The sequence below is a fragment of the Ursus arctos genome, unplaced genomic scaffold, assembly GCF_023065955.2.
Source record: "Ursus arctos isolate Adak ecotype North America unplaced genomic scaffold, UrsArc2.0 scaffold_3, whole genome shotgun sequence".
Lineage (NCBI taxonomy): Eukaryota > Metazoa > Chordata > Mammalia > Carnivora > Ursidae > Ursus > Ursus arctos.
The window spans coordinates 6,940,447-6,954,504 of NW_026622985.1; positions in this window are offsets into that span (position 1 = coordinate 6,940,447).

Below are 14,058 nucleotides of genomic sequence, written 5' to 3' on the forward strand. Positions count from 1 at the left end.
TTGAGTGTATGCAGCCCGTTAGAGCTTGTCCAATACCTCCTCCTGGAAACTTTGGGTTCAGGGAAATACCATCCCCACCCCTGCCTTCAACTTCATAATATCCCAAAGGGATTAGCAAACAGCCATGCAGCAAAGAGCAGAAGCATTTTAATGGGCCCAGCGTGTTAACTCAGATCTCAAAGCCTCATGCAATGGAATGTCAGCCCACAGACACTGCCCTTCCAACCCAACAGGGTGGCCTAGGAGAAGACAGATCAGAAGGACCGCTCCCCACCCTCCCTTAGCTGACAAGGTAAGTTGAGTCAAGAGACTGGTGCCTTATCCCAGAGAGTTTGGGATGAATAACTAACCCTCTCAAGGGCCTTGAGGAGAAGTGGTTTCTGTTTTGCTTTGTCTCTTGATTCTTTTTTTAAAGATTTTATTTATTCATTTGACAGATAGAGAGAGACAGCCAATGAGAGAGGGAACACAAGCAGGGGGAGTGGGAGAGAAAGAAGCAGGCTCCCAGCGGAAGAGCCCGATGTGGGGCTCGATCCCAGAACTCCAGGATCACGCCCTGAGCTGAAGGCAGACACTTAACGACTGAGCCACCCAGGCGCCCCTGTCTCTTGATTCTAACCAGGCAACTGAAGCTTCCATGAGATCCTGCCCCACTCACTAGCGTTTTATATGGGGCTTCTCCATTCATTGGTTATTGTCTTTTGTGCAAATATTCCCTTCAGGCACCTAACAGTGAGTCATAGCTTTCCAGAGCAGTATTCCAGTTTCCTAGATCCATTGCCCAATCTTCGACTTAATCTTACACTCGGTTTTAATGTAATTTCAGTAATTGCTAAAACCAACTGCTGCTTTCCACGGGCCTCCTCAGCCAGTCACAGAACCTGGTCACAGTGGAGCTCACGCGAGGTCCCCACACGGTGCAGATCTCCCCCTGAGCCCCGTCACACCAGGAGCACAATCCACCAGACTCAGACCACACATGCAGCCCCACTGAGCTCCTTGAGCTTTCATCCTCCCATGTCTGTAGAGAAAACAGTGCTCCCCAGATCACTGGTTTGGGTAGATTCAGTGCGGACATGCATATAAATCACCTAACACCCATAGTTGGCACCAAAGTGCTCCTGAAAGAAAGATAATTTGCCTTCTCTTCCTCAAATTCTGTTTCTAGGTTGGAATTTTCCAGAGTGCTCCACAGAATACCCATCCTGTGAAATGGCAGTTTGGGGGCCGGGGAGGAGACAGACTTCTATGGTGGAAACATCTGGGCACTGCCAGAAATCTGAACTTGTGCTGGAAGGCTCACAACTCTTGTTGACATATTGAGGGCTCTGGAAAGCCTCAGGTGATAAAATCACAATCTCTATTTATTCCTGAGAACCACAACCAGTTGGGAGTTGGGCCTTTTTTTCTCAGCTAATTTTCCTTATTTTCTGGTAAAAGTATGTGTCAAGTTTTCTCTCCTGAGTTACTACTTGCAGGACTCAGAGGGTCTGTCTTAGCACCGTCTTAACTCACAGAGCACCTGGCCCGCTCAAACCCTGCTGAGCACCGCGCCCAAATTCTGTGTTTACTCTCCTCCGCCAGCCTATGCACCAGGCATCCTCTGGGGTTCTTGCAAACCCTGCGTTTGAGCCAGTCTGCTTTCCCACTCCTCCAGCCCACGGCTAATCTCCACTAATCGGCAAGGTGTTGGTGATTAGCTCAGTAATTATCACAGCGACAGGATGACAGCCGGAAAGCATCTGAGCTTCCAAGCTGTTTTTATGAAAATTTTGTCTGGGAAGGTGACGAGGGAGAAGCACAAGGAAAGCATTCCTGGGCCAGAAGTTGAACACATGGCTTCCCACACGCCATCTGGCTTTGTTGAGTCAGTACGCAACGCTGGGTGATCAACCACGGATGCGTCTCTCTGGTTAATGAGGCTTTTCCTTCCTCTCCACTCTGTATTTGTGGGCATTTTTACCCTACTTCCGAAACTGAGCAAATACTTAATGAGTCCTATGGAGGGGACTATAGAGGATGGAGAAGGAATAACGGGTTTTTTTTTTTTGTCCTTCAGAACTCAAATTTTAGCAGGCAGCACAGGCTTATACATAGGTATAATCAAAGGGTGACTTTGATAAATGTCATAACAGGGCCACAGGGAAGCAGTCCGGAGGGTGACAGACAGAAAGGCAGACATGGCCTCTCCTAGAGGCATGTGGAGAGACTTCTTACAAAGTAATAGGATGTGGCCAAGACTGAAGGGAATCCTCTGTTAGACTAACCACAGCAAGCGGATGTCTTCCTGGAGTTTCTCCAGCTCAGGGCACAATGCCTGGGAACACCTAGAGTTCCTAAAAAGTTTTGGGTCCCATTATTAAATGCCCAGGATCTTGAAGATTAAGTTTGCGAACATGGAGGGACAGGAATTTGGGATAGAGAGAAAATCCTAAAGAGATGTATAGAGATGGTTATAATGTTCCAAGTGGCTTCCGGGATCAGGGTATGACCTATCACCGGGGAAGAGCTGCAGATCGGGGTTCGAGTCTCTACGTTGCACATTCAAACTCTGTAGGCGTGGTTGGGATGTGTAATCTCCCTATGCCTCTGGGTCCTCGAGTAGAAGGTAGACACAATGATATTAACATATATGTTTGTTTGCAACCACAGTTCCCTGGATCCAAACTCCAGATGTGAAGATGGCTTCAGAGCTGAGCATACACACATTTGATTCCAACTGTATTCATCTGAGATGTAGTTGGGTTTTGTTGTTGGTGGTGGTGGTGGTGCTTGGTTGTGTTCCCATTGGCAGGAGTGAGGAAGATAGTGTTTGCTTCATGGGGGATTATTTTGCTAATTAAATCTGACGGTGAATGGGAGAGTCTAGAAGAACACGGAGTATCAGTTCCTTGACAAAGTTGATTCCTTCCTGGCAGGATTTTCTTTTTTTCTTTTTTTTTTTTTTTAAAGATTTTATTTATTTATTTTGACAGAGAGAGACAGCCAGCGAGAGAGGGAACACAAGCAGGGGGAGTGGGAGAGGAAGAAGCAGGCTCCCAGCAGAGGAGCCTGATGTGGGGCTCGATCCCAGAATGCCGGGATCACGCCCTGAGCCGAAGGCAGACGCTTAACGACTATGCCACCCAGGCGCCCCGGCAGGATTTTCTTAATCTGACTTGGAGGACATTGTTCCTCATCTTATGGTGTTGCTTCCGGGGAGGGTGTGGGGTTGTTTAATTTTGGACGCAAGTGAGGTGTTGAGGAAAGGCTTGAGACACACACTTATGTTGCAATCCCAGTTCCCAAAATGTTGGTTTTTACCAGTGACGTGATCTGGGGCAAGATAATCCATTTTATGCAATTCTGTTTCCCAAACCTGGGAAGAAAAACTTGCACGACTGTTATAATTTAGAAATAACCGTTAAGCAAGGGTCCCTCACACCCTCTGGCACACAGAGCAGGGGTCCTGAGCATTGCGTTCCTGCTCCATCCCACCCCTTCCTTGAGGAACTTTCTATCAGGACATCATCTGCCTCTGGGCTTCAATAAACTGAACTGGCAACTGAGATCCTCTCCATTCATATAGAGATACAGTTTCTCCCTGAGTATCTAACTGGGACAAAATTGAATAACTCCTAATTGGTGTTGAAAAAATAAATTGGAGCATTCCAATGGTGCCAGGTGAAACAAGGCACGAGGAGGGCTGGAGCTGCCCCTGAGGGCTCCTTCCAGTGCCAACGCGAAGCATCCTCTTAGCAGCTAGCTGAAGTCACGTGATGTCCTTCCCTTTGATTCTCTAGAAGAGTTTCATAATTATACTTCCATTCCACACACAGGAATCATCTCTGACGATTTTTTTAACAGATTTAACAGAAAAAGATCATCTTAATAAAAAAAAGAGGGGAGAAAAAGTATCTTGCTATCTGCATCTCTGGTTAATTCATTCTCACAATGCAAACGTGAACAGAGCTTTTTTTAAGGTATGAAAAGGTTTCCTTATGAGAACCCAAAATAGGAGAATTTTACATTGAAAACTGGGCCACAAGCTCCGAACTAGGTATTGTCGAGCAAGAGTTCCAAGCATATGAGGACTTGCTGTAATTTTAGGGGCCATCTACCCAATTTCTGCATTTTGGGGGATTTGAATTTGAACACAGTGGAGACAGTGGTGTGAAGTTAGACCACAAGGCCGTGGCAGGAAGAGAACCAGCTGTCTTTCCCAGCTGGGGAATTTATTAGACACTCATTAAGGAGATCTTGGGGCCACGTGGCAGCCTGCACCCCATGCACTCTCCAGCCAGAGACCCCAGAAAGAAGGCTGATTATCAAAGAAGCACTAGTTTTTCTTTAACGTACAAGAAACGCCAGAGGAATTCTGTTGTTCAAAAGTGCATGTTTTAACAACAACAAAAAAAGGCTATATTTTTGCTTGATCATGGCCACATTCACAGCTGGAAGGCCACATCTCCAAATGATGCTGTCACTTTCTCACCTCTGACCAGGTTAATTCAATCCCCTGTCTATCCCTTCTGCCACCTGCTGCAGTCCTGACACTTTCATATTGCCAGAACCTTCTCTCAGACCTTCCTGCTATTTCCTACTCTTATTGTGAGCTATCATGATAGAAGCTTTTATTTGGGGTACCTGGGTGGCTCAATCGGTTGAGTGTCGGACTCTTGGTTTTGGCTCAGATCATGATCTCAGGGTCTTAAGATCAAGCCTCAAGGTGGGCTCTGTGCTCAGTGGGGAGTCTGCGTGAGATTCTCTCTCTGTCTCCCCCTCTGCCCCTCCCCCACTCATTCTCTATTTTTCTCTCGAAAGAAAGAAAGAAGAAAGAAAGAAAGAAAGAAAGAAAGAAAGAAAGAAAGAAAGAAAGAAAAAAGAAATCTTTGAGCACAATGATGCACCTAACTCCATCCCCGCTGAGGGGCGCCTGTGAGCATCTTCGCGTCTTCGGGATGACATGCAAACACCTTGGCGAATGTGATGTTGCTGAAAATCTTCGAGACCCACCCCCCCATCTCACATTCTAGCCCTGTTCTGACACTTGTAATTGAACACATCAAATTGAACAACCAAAACGAATGAACGTGGCTACGTATCCTTTTCCAAGTGTGTACGTCTCTGGTTTGCCTGGAATGCCATATCTGGCTTCACCCCCTGGCGATTCCTCTCTATGATTCAGTCTGTGTGAGGTGCAGAAGTGAGCCCTCCCCCAGCATCGACACTGGACTGGGAGAGCACCGAGGTCTTTCTAGAGCCTCTGTGCAGCCAGGAATTGACACATGTCCTGGCCCATGGTAGAGCCAAGTGCCGAGGAAGGAGGGAGGGAACAAAGCTGTCATCCCAACGTCAGCACAGGGAAGCCTGCAGACTCGAGGATCACGTTGATGTTGGAGTGTTCCTTCTGCCCGCGGCGCAAGCTCCCTGGTTGCGTCCCCCTGATCCGATCTCCCCACTGCAATCTTTTTCCAGAGAGGTATCATTTTTAAAGTGGGTTATTGTCTGCCAAAAATAAGACATGAAATGGTCACAGGTCTGTAGCTGTTATACTTAACAACCTTTAAACTGGCTCAGAAGGAAAGACGTAGGAGTCTGAAGTTCTTAAGACGAGTGTGAGTGTGTGGCTGTGTGTGCCATTGTGTGCACATGTGAGTTTGTGCATGTGTGCACACACACATGTGTGTGTTGGCACGTGTGTATGTGTGCATGCACGTTTGTGAGCATGGATGTGTGCAAGCATGTGTGTGCGCGTGTGTGCATGTGTGAGTGTGTGCATGCATATTCGTGAGTGGGCGTGTGAGTGTGTAAGCGTGTGGGCATGTGTGCTTACACGTGTGCGTGCAAGTGGGAATTTGTGTGTATGCGTGTGTGTGTAAACGTGAGTATGTGAGCGTGGGTCTGTGTGTGAGTGCACGTGTATGTGAATCGTGTGTGAGTGCGTGCATGTGTGTGTCTCATAACAAAAAAATACCATACACTTGGTTGACAGGCCAAACGGTCCCCCTGAGATTTATTAATAAGCCCTTGTGGGACTGAAAGCTGGACAGAATAAGTAAATGAGCTGTGAGGAAATATTAAATCTGCAGCACCCTCATTTGTAGAACATATGCTTTATTCTACATCATAGTGAAATCTCATTTTTGTCAGAAAGCTGAAGCTCCTGTAAGGGCAAATACGAATCTTAAAAGAAATTTAAAAATTTCCCTGGTGAACAGAGGAAAGAGACCGCCCCTGTGTTCTTCTTAAAATATTTCCTTTAGAAAATGTAATTGCAAATCCTTCCTCTGTCCCTTGGAGATGGGTATAAACCTTTTAGAAGCTAAATAAGCTTCTCTCCAGTCTGACAATCAAGAAATGTTTTTTCTTAAAGGCCTGGGAGCCATCTCTTTGAAATGTAAACATCAAAAAGTGAGTGCCGCTGTCCCCTCTTCTGGTGGAAGGGAGGACTGAGCACGGGTTGAACTTAGACGCCTGGCTCCGGGTTGCAAACCGACCTGCTTGGCGTACAGGCACGAGGAGCCCCGTTTTTCTTCTGGGTAAGGGCAAGTCCCTGAAGCAGGTGGCCGCCCTAATGACCAGAACTTAGGATGAACCATGCGTGCCAATTGGTGTTGTCATCGGCTCTCACCCGAGGACTCGTCTGCCTGTATCATGAGCGAGTACGTGCATCGGGCTGGATCTGCCTGTCTTTCTGTCTGTTCCTGGGATCTCTCTAGGGAACTGTCTGAGCTGTGTCTCACCCTGGCTGGATGCCAACCCAGCGATAAAACTGCTCTCTTCTACATCTGCAAAGAGGTCTCCTGCATTGGCAGGAGATTTTTCTTTTCACTCTTTCCCAACGCTATCACAAACTCTCATGGCCCTGTATTTAATAATCTAGAAGTTTGGGAAAATAATTTTCTTTGTTTATTAGGAAAACTAGCAACCATGATAATAAAAAGCAGTGCTGATGTCGCATCTTACCTTTCCTGGTAACTTGGTAGAGGATGGACCTTAGGATTTCCATGGTGCTGTCAGCATTTGTAGGTTTGCCTTCTGAATACAAACAATGAAATGCATTTATTTATATATGCAAATCAATTGGTACCAAGCGTATGGAGTGTGGCTTTGTACAACATTTATGAGGCAGACAATTTTCAAGCATTTTTTGTTCATACAGCCAATTTGCAAAGCATCTACTTTGTGTCAAAACCTATGCTGGAAAATACCTGACTTCTTTCTCTTTTTCTTGTAGCAAATGTAAGTACTTTAGAAATAAAAACATGCAAAATACTTGGGTTTTGAATTTTCCCTGTAACATTCAAGACAGTCAAAATGATCAGTTTGGTTCATGTTCTTACAAGGGACAATTTTGATTGAGAGTTAGAACCTAGGTTTTACAAGTGTGTCAGGTGTTCCCTCTGACTAATTCAAGAAACTTTTGAAGCTGCAGTGAAGTTTGAGTCAGTCCCATGATAGAACTAATAGGTACATCGATCCGTTACACGGTACAGTGACCAAGTGCTTTCACCAAGGAGACCACCTGGAACAGCACTATGAAGATGAAGGGGTCTAACACAATGGGTGGGACTGTCAAATCAGATCCAAGGAATCGGTAATCCTTACCAGGAACAAGATCTACTGATAATTTCAGAGATGCAATCGCCAAGCTCAGACAGAGCAGTGAGAGCCCTCCTTCCCACCTTGGACACACGCCGTCCGACCCAGGCCGAAATGGGGGCTCACCTCGCACAGTGCCGAGTATTTGTATATGAAATATCTCCATTGTATAGACCCGGAGAGCTATGTACCTACAGAACATTCCCTGGTCAACCCTCAAATATCCGCAGGTTGTTGGTTGTTTATTGTTTTTTGGTTTTTTCATACATAACAGAGACACCAACTATTAGTGTTCCATAGATAAGGGTTTTCCTTTGACCAAGATCATTCCTCTTCATGCCAAGGGGTCAAATGACCAAGTTATTGTTTTAAAGATTTAATCGTTTATTAGAGAGAGAGAGAGAGGGAGCGCACGTGCACGTGTGGCGAGGAAGAGAAAGAATCTCAAGGAAACTCCTTGCTGAGCACGGAGCCTGATGTGGGGCTCAATCTCATGACCCTGAGATCATGACCTGAGCTGAAATCAAGAGCTGGACTCTTAACCGGCTGAGCCACCCAGGCGATCCTCAAGTTTTTTTACAAGGAGTTCAGACCAGGTCACCAGTCCTCTGGTGGATGACAAGCCAGCAGCTTTAACTCCTTCTTCCATGGGAGGTAAGGAGACAAGATGAGTATCTGGGCTCCATGACCTCATAGCTATCTGATCTGACCCATCTTTTCTGGATCTTAGCATTTACATTTCTGGAACTTTCTTGATGTGAGTTGTGGCAACTACAACCAGAACCAGGATATCCCAATCCTTGAATCAAGTCATGGTGTCTACCATCACCTACACATAAAGCAGACCTAGAGACATGGAGAAAGTCCCAAAATTTCCTCTGCGGTCACCTGCATCAAATCACCTTGCGTTTGTATTGTTTTAATGAAACTATGGGGCCCCATCCTTAATCTGCTCAGTCAGAGTCTTTGTTGATTGAAATACGAAGAAAAGTGCATGTTTAGATTTCCCAGTGTGATGTGTATGCACACCGAAGTCCGAGACAACCTGTTCCACACAGGGTTACAAGGGCACAGAGCTGGTACAGAATACGTGTGAAATGCGGAGCAATGCTCAGCTCCTGATACGTCCTGATTAAACCACTTTGGTGGTAAGAAGCTCAACCCACCACTTGCTCTGCTCACTGTGCTTAGATACTTAAGACTCAGCCTGAGGGATCACAAGCCATAATTTCTTTAGGTTAAACTGGAGGTGACAAGGATAAAACACAAGAAAAATGGTTTGGCCCAAGGCAAACTGGCCACACTTTCCGAGTAATGCACAGTCAGCAGAAATTTATCAGGACCCGGGAGCTGCATACATTTCGATGATGCTTTATTGCCAAAACCAGAGCTGGAATGAACTAGCTGTCATATTGTGATGGGGTCTTCGTTAATCTCTCGGGGGCTGCGTGGGCCACCCCCGGAAGCTACAGGACTGGGCAAAGTAATCACCTTGCCCATTTCTTTAGTTTCAGCTTTCACGTTGCAACAGACACAAGGTAAGAGGTCATAAATCTGAACTTGGGTTCTCTGAACCTCGTACAAGTTCCTTTCCTTTTATCTTCCCAAAAACGATCTTTCAAATAGAGCCCAAAACCAAAATCAAGAAACATACGTGAAAACACCCAGCACAATGCCTGAAGGGGTAGGCACTCAAGAAAAATGCTTTCTGTGTCCCAGTTCAGGTTTATATCACAGCAAAATATTATTCAACAGTACATGTTTTTGTCAAAAGCTCTCCTTACTTGCTCAGATCTTAAAATGTAGGGAAGGTCCACCTGAGAGGACTGTGCGGTTTGGTCTTTAAATCTGAGTTTTTGTCCTAGTTGGCTCTTTGCTCAACTTCCCCCTCCTTGTATCACTAGGCTGTACTTTTTTTCTTGGCTCTGATATTTTGCTCCATGAGTGATCACTGATGCACTCATGCATTAGGCCCAGGGCGTCCTGCTCAGCTGCTGTCCACGTGTCACGTGTCCAACCACCCAGCTGAAGAAGCAGTGGTCCTAAGTGCCTCACCTGCTCTGTGCCCTGAAGCTTGTGGTTTCAGGGAAATATGTGATTCTCCTGACCTCTGCTGACTCCTAGGTTTTGGCTTGACCTAAGAGATTTTCTTTCTTTCTATCATATCTATCTATCTATCTATCTATCTATCTATCTATCTATCTATCATCTATCTATCATCTATCTATCTATCTATCTATCTATCTATCTATCTATCATCTATCTATCTATCATCATCTGTCTATCTATCTATCATCTATCATCTATCTGTCTCTCTATACTTAATGGTATAACATTATCTATGGGTGATTTAGTTGTTAGAAAGCCCTTCTGTGTATTTTTAAATCTCTGCTGATGCATATTTTATTTACTCAAAGATAAATGCATTCTTCAAATCTATTCATATCTTATTTCAAGTATGGAGGAGGAGTGTTCAAAAAACACACCTCTATTTTCAGCATGTTAAAAATTTAATTCTTAGACACTGGGTTCGATTTTGATAAAATTTATCAGTGATCAGTGTTAAAGGATGCAATTAGTTTTATTAATTGTGTGAAAGCCATGTGGGGGTACATTTGTGGTTATTTGGTTTTTGAGAAAGATTCCAAGGCAATTCAGTGAGTCAAAGATAGGGTTTTTTTTCAATAAATGATGCCAGAAGAAATGGTTATGCAGAAGCAAAATGATGTACTTAGACCTCTACCTGACACAGTACCCTAAAATTAACTGAAATGAAAATTAACTCAAAATGGATCATAAAAGGAAATGTAAGAAGTAAATCATGAAAATTTAATTTTATTCTATTTTTTAAAGATTTATTTATTTATTTATGAGAGAGAGAGAGCGTGCATGGTGGGGAGGGGCAGAGAGAGAGGGAGAGAGCGTCTCAAGCAGAATCCCCACTGAGTACAGAGCCTGGCACGGGGCTCCATCTCACAACACTGAGATTGTGACCTGAGCTGAAACCAAGAGTTGGACACTTAATTGACCACACCACCCAGGCACCCCTTAATCATAAAACTTTTAGAGAAAATCTTCATAACTTTGGATTGAACAAAAAGCTTTCAGACTTGACACCAAATGCATGATACCCAAAAGAATAAATTGAAAAATTGACTTCATCTAAAACATTTAAACTTTGTGCTTCAAAAGACATCAGTAAGAAAATGGAAAGGCAAAACACGAACTAACAGGAAACACTTGCAAATCATGTATTTGGCAGAGGGATGGTAAAGGACTCTCGATTTTTCTTTCTTCTTTTTTTTTAATAATATTTTTTATTATATTATGTTAGTCACCATACAGTACATCCCAGTTTTTGATGTAAAGTTTCAATAATAACAAACAGCTCAATTTAAAAACAGGCAAAAGATTTGAGTAGACAGTTCATCAAAAATGATACACAGATGGTAAATCAGCAAATAAAAAGACACTACACATCATTAGTCACTAGGAGAGTGTGGATGAAAACCCAACAGAAAACACTGACCCCCACTGGAAAAGCTACTATAAAAAAGAGAGAAAAGCCAAGTGCTGCCAGAGATGCAGAGAAACAGGAGCCCGTGGCCACTGCTGATGGGAATGCGAAATGATACACCCACTTGGAAAACAATTTGGCATTTTCTTTAAACAGGAAACATCAACTTAGGACCCAGAAATTGTGTTCCTGGGAATCCAACTGAGAAAAATGGCAGCGTACATCTGCACGGACACGTTCGCAGCATGCTCTCCATCATGGCTGAAACCTTGAAACCGTTCAAACGTCTATCAGCTGGGGAATAATGGATGAACAAAATGGTGGCACAGCTATTTAATTGAATGCTATTGGGTATTTAGAAAGACACATACCACACCGTGGATGAACCTGAAAACCCATTATGCAAAGTAAAACAGCCAGATGCAAACACGGCGTATATGATTCCATTTATATAAAATATCTAGCACGGGCAACTTTTTGAGGACAGAAAGCAGCTTGGTGGCGGTGGTGGCGGGATCAAGTATTAACCGTATACAGACATGAGGGAACGTTTGGGGGTATGAGAGTATCCTACAGCTGGATTTCAGACATGGTTGCCCAGCTCTGGCAGTGTACTCAAATCTTTGAATTATACACGTACAATAAGGCAATTTGATGATATGTAAATTATATTTTAGTAAAGCTATTTATTTGTTCATTTATTTTTACAGGAACTCTTTGGAGGAAGTTTACCTTAGGGCAATTCCACAGACTTTCTCTTCTGTCCCACCTGTTGGTGTCTTTTTCTCTGCTGGGTGTCTCTGTCAACAGTATTTGATCATATTCCAGTCTCTCTATCTTAAAAATACCCTCCGCCTCCCATGGGTCTCTACCTCTTCTCATCTGATTCCAAATATATTCCAGTCTGCCTTCTGCTCCACGTTTTGCCAAATTTATTTTGTTAAGTCACTGGTGGCTTTCTTGTCATTGAACTAAATGGATTTTATAAGTCAACTTCTGTGAACTTTGTGTATTTTCTACCACCACTGACTCTTCCCCTTTGTATAGAACTTCTTCACTCTTGGGTTTCTTGGTACCAGACCTCTCCTCCTCCATTTCTAACAAATGTATTAGAATCACTGAATGCACATGTTGGGGTCATCCTTTCTGTGTTGGGTGAGTCTGTGTCCCAGGCTGTCTCTACTGTCATTCTCTGGGTCCATGTGTGATCTCAGGAATTATCTGAAGCCAAACTCATCCCTACTCTCAAGGCTGCCTCTCTACCCTCCACCTTACTTTCCATGAATGGCCCCATTGACTGCAGGTGCCCAAACCAGAAATATGACCTCATTTGGGATTTTCCTTCTCCCTCATGGCTCCACATCTAATCAGTCACTGAATGCTAACTACGCATTTCAAGTTCTTACTTCACTCTGTCCTAACAACCACTAGCCTCTGCAGGAAACCCACCATTTCCAGGAAGAGAGCCCCCAACTGGTATCTGCCCACGGCATACCTGGTTTTGCATCCAAGATAAACATTCCTTCTCTGGAGCTCAGGAGTTCCCCACACTGCTCCTCTCATATTACCCCTCATGCAGCCACACTATTTAATTAACTGACTTTCTTACACCCTAGACTGTAAGATCTCTGAGAGCCAGTTTATACTCCCCCAACTCCCCAGTGGGTCTCCAGGGGCTCCTGTATGGCACTGTTTCAGGAACAAATTAAGGCATGGATTTAAAAAATCAGAGCTTTAGTTGTAAGCCCTGAATTATTCAACAGGGGTGCTATAATTTTAAAAATCCTGACCACCACCCTCGGCTGCCCGGAAGGCATGCCTTCAGAATAGGCAAGAGTCCCGTCCTACACTTGGCATTACTTGGCCTAATTGGAGGGTCTTGTCAGTAACAAGCAAACCCCCTCAGGAGACACTGGTGAGTGATTTCCAATCTCCATTAAATGAAAGAAAAAAAAAATCTCAATGGGGGTGCTCAATCGGTTAAATATCTGCCTTCGGCTCAGGTCATGATCTCAGGGTCCTGGGATGGAGTCCACATCAGGCTCTCTGCTCTGTGGGAGTCTGCTTCTCTCTCTGCCTCTCCCCCTGCTTGTGCTCTCTCTCTGTCTCTGTCTCTGCCTGTCAAATAAATAAATAAAATATTTTTAAAAAACTCAGTGGGAGAATGGAAACATTTAGAAAGAATTTTAAGGCTGTAATATAGATAAGATATCACTTTTTCTTTTCCACGATGTCTGTGACAAAGACCACGGCAGGGAAGTTAAGAGTATGTTGCTTTCAATTTGGAAAGAATTTTGTGTCGGAGAAGAGGACCAAAGATGGAACAGGATGATTTTGACCTCCAACTGCTGAAAGTATTCAACATGATGGAGGGGAATGGCTGCAACTTGGCCAAATACAGGCAAACGTTTAAGCATTACGTGGAAGTGTTGACTTGGGTGACTGATCACCTTTCTTTGGGTCAGGAGAATCTCTGGGAAAGCAGGAAATTGTACCTAAGTGAAGATCAATAGTTATTTAATGAAGCAATCGGAGGTATGCTCTATTAACAAATTCCAACTCGCCTCAAAGAGTTAAACTTAACCTAAAATAGACTTTACCGAGCGAACGATAAAAGCAACATTGTAAATGCCAATACATGAAACTTGTATAGGTGATTTATAATTTAGCAGAAGTCAGAGAAGCATTCATTACCTTGGAGAATTAACCCAACAAAAATATAGATTTTAGGAAAAGAAAAAGCAGTCAGTTAGACATAAGCCAGCCTGTCCTGCCTAGTCAAAAATTAATGATGGGGAAACTAACAAAGCCTATTTTGAAATTTCCTACTGCAGAGATAAATAATACAGAAAAAAGAGAAATATTTACTGACACTGTGGCAGGAACAAAATAACAACAGATCGCACCAAGAGTGATGAGTGGTGTACAGATCCCCCTAGGGGTGCTAATGGATGAGC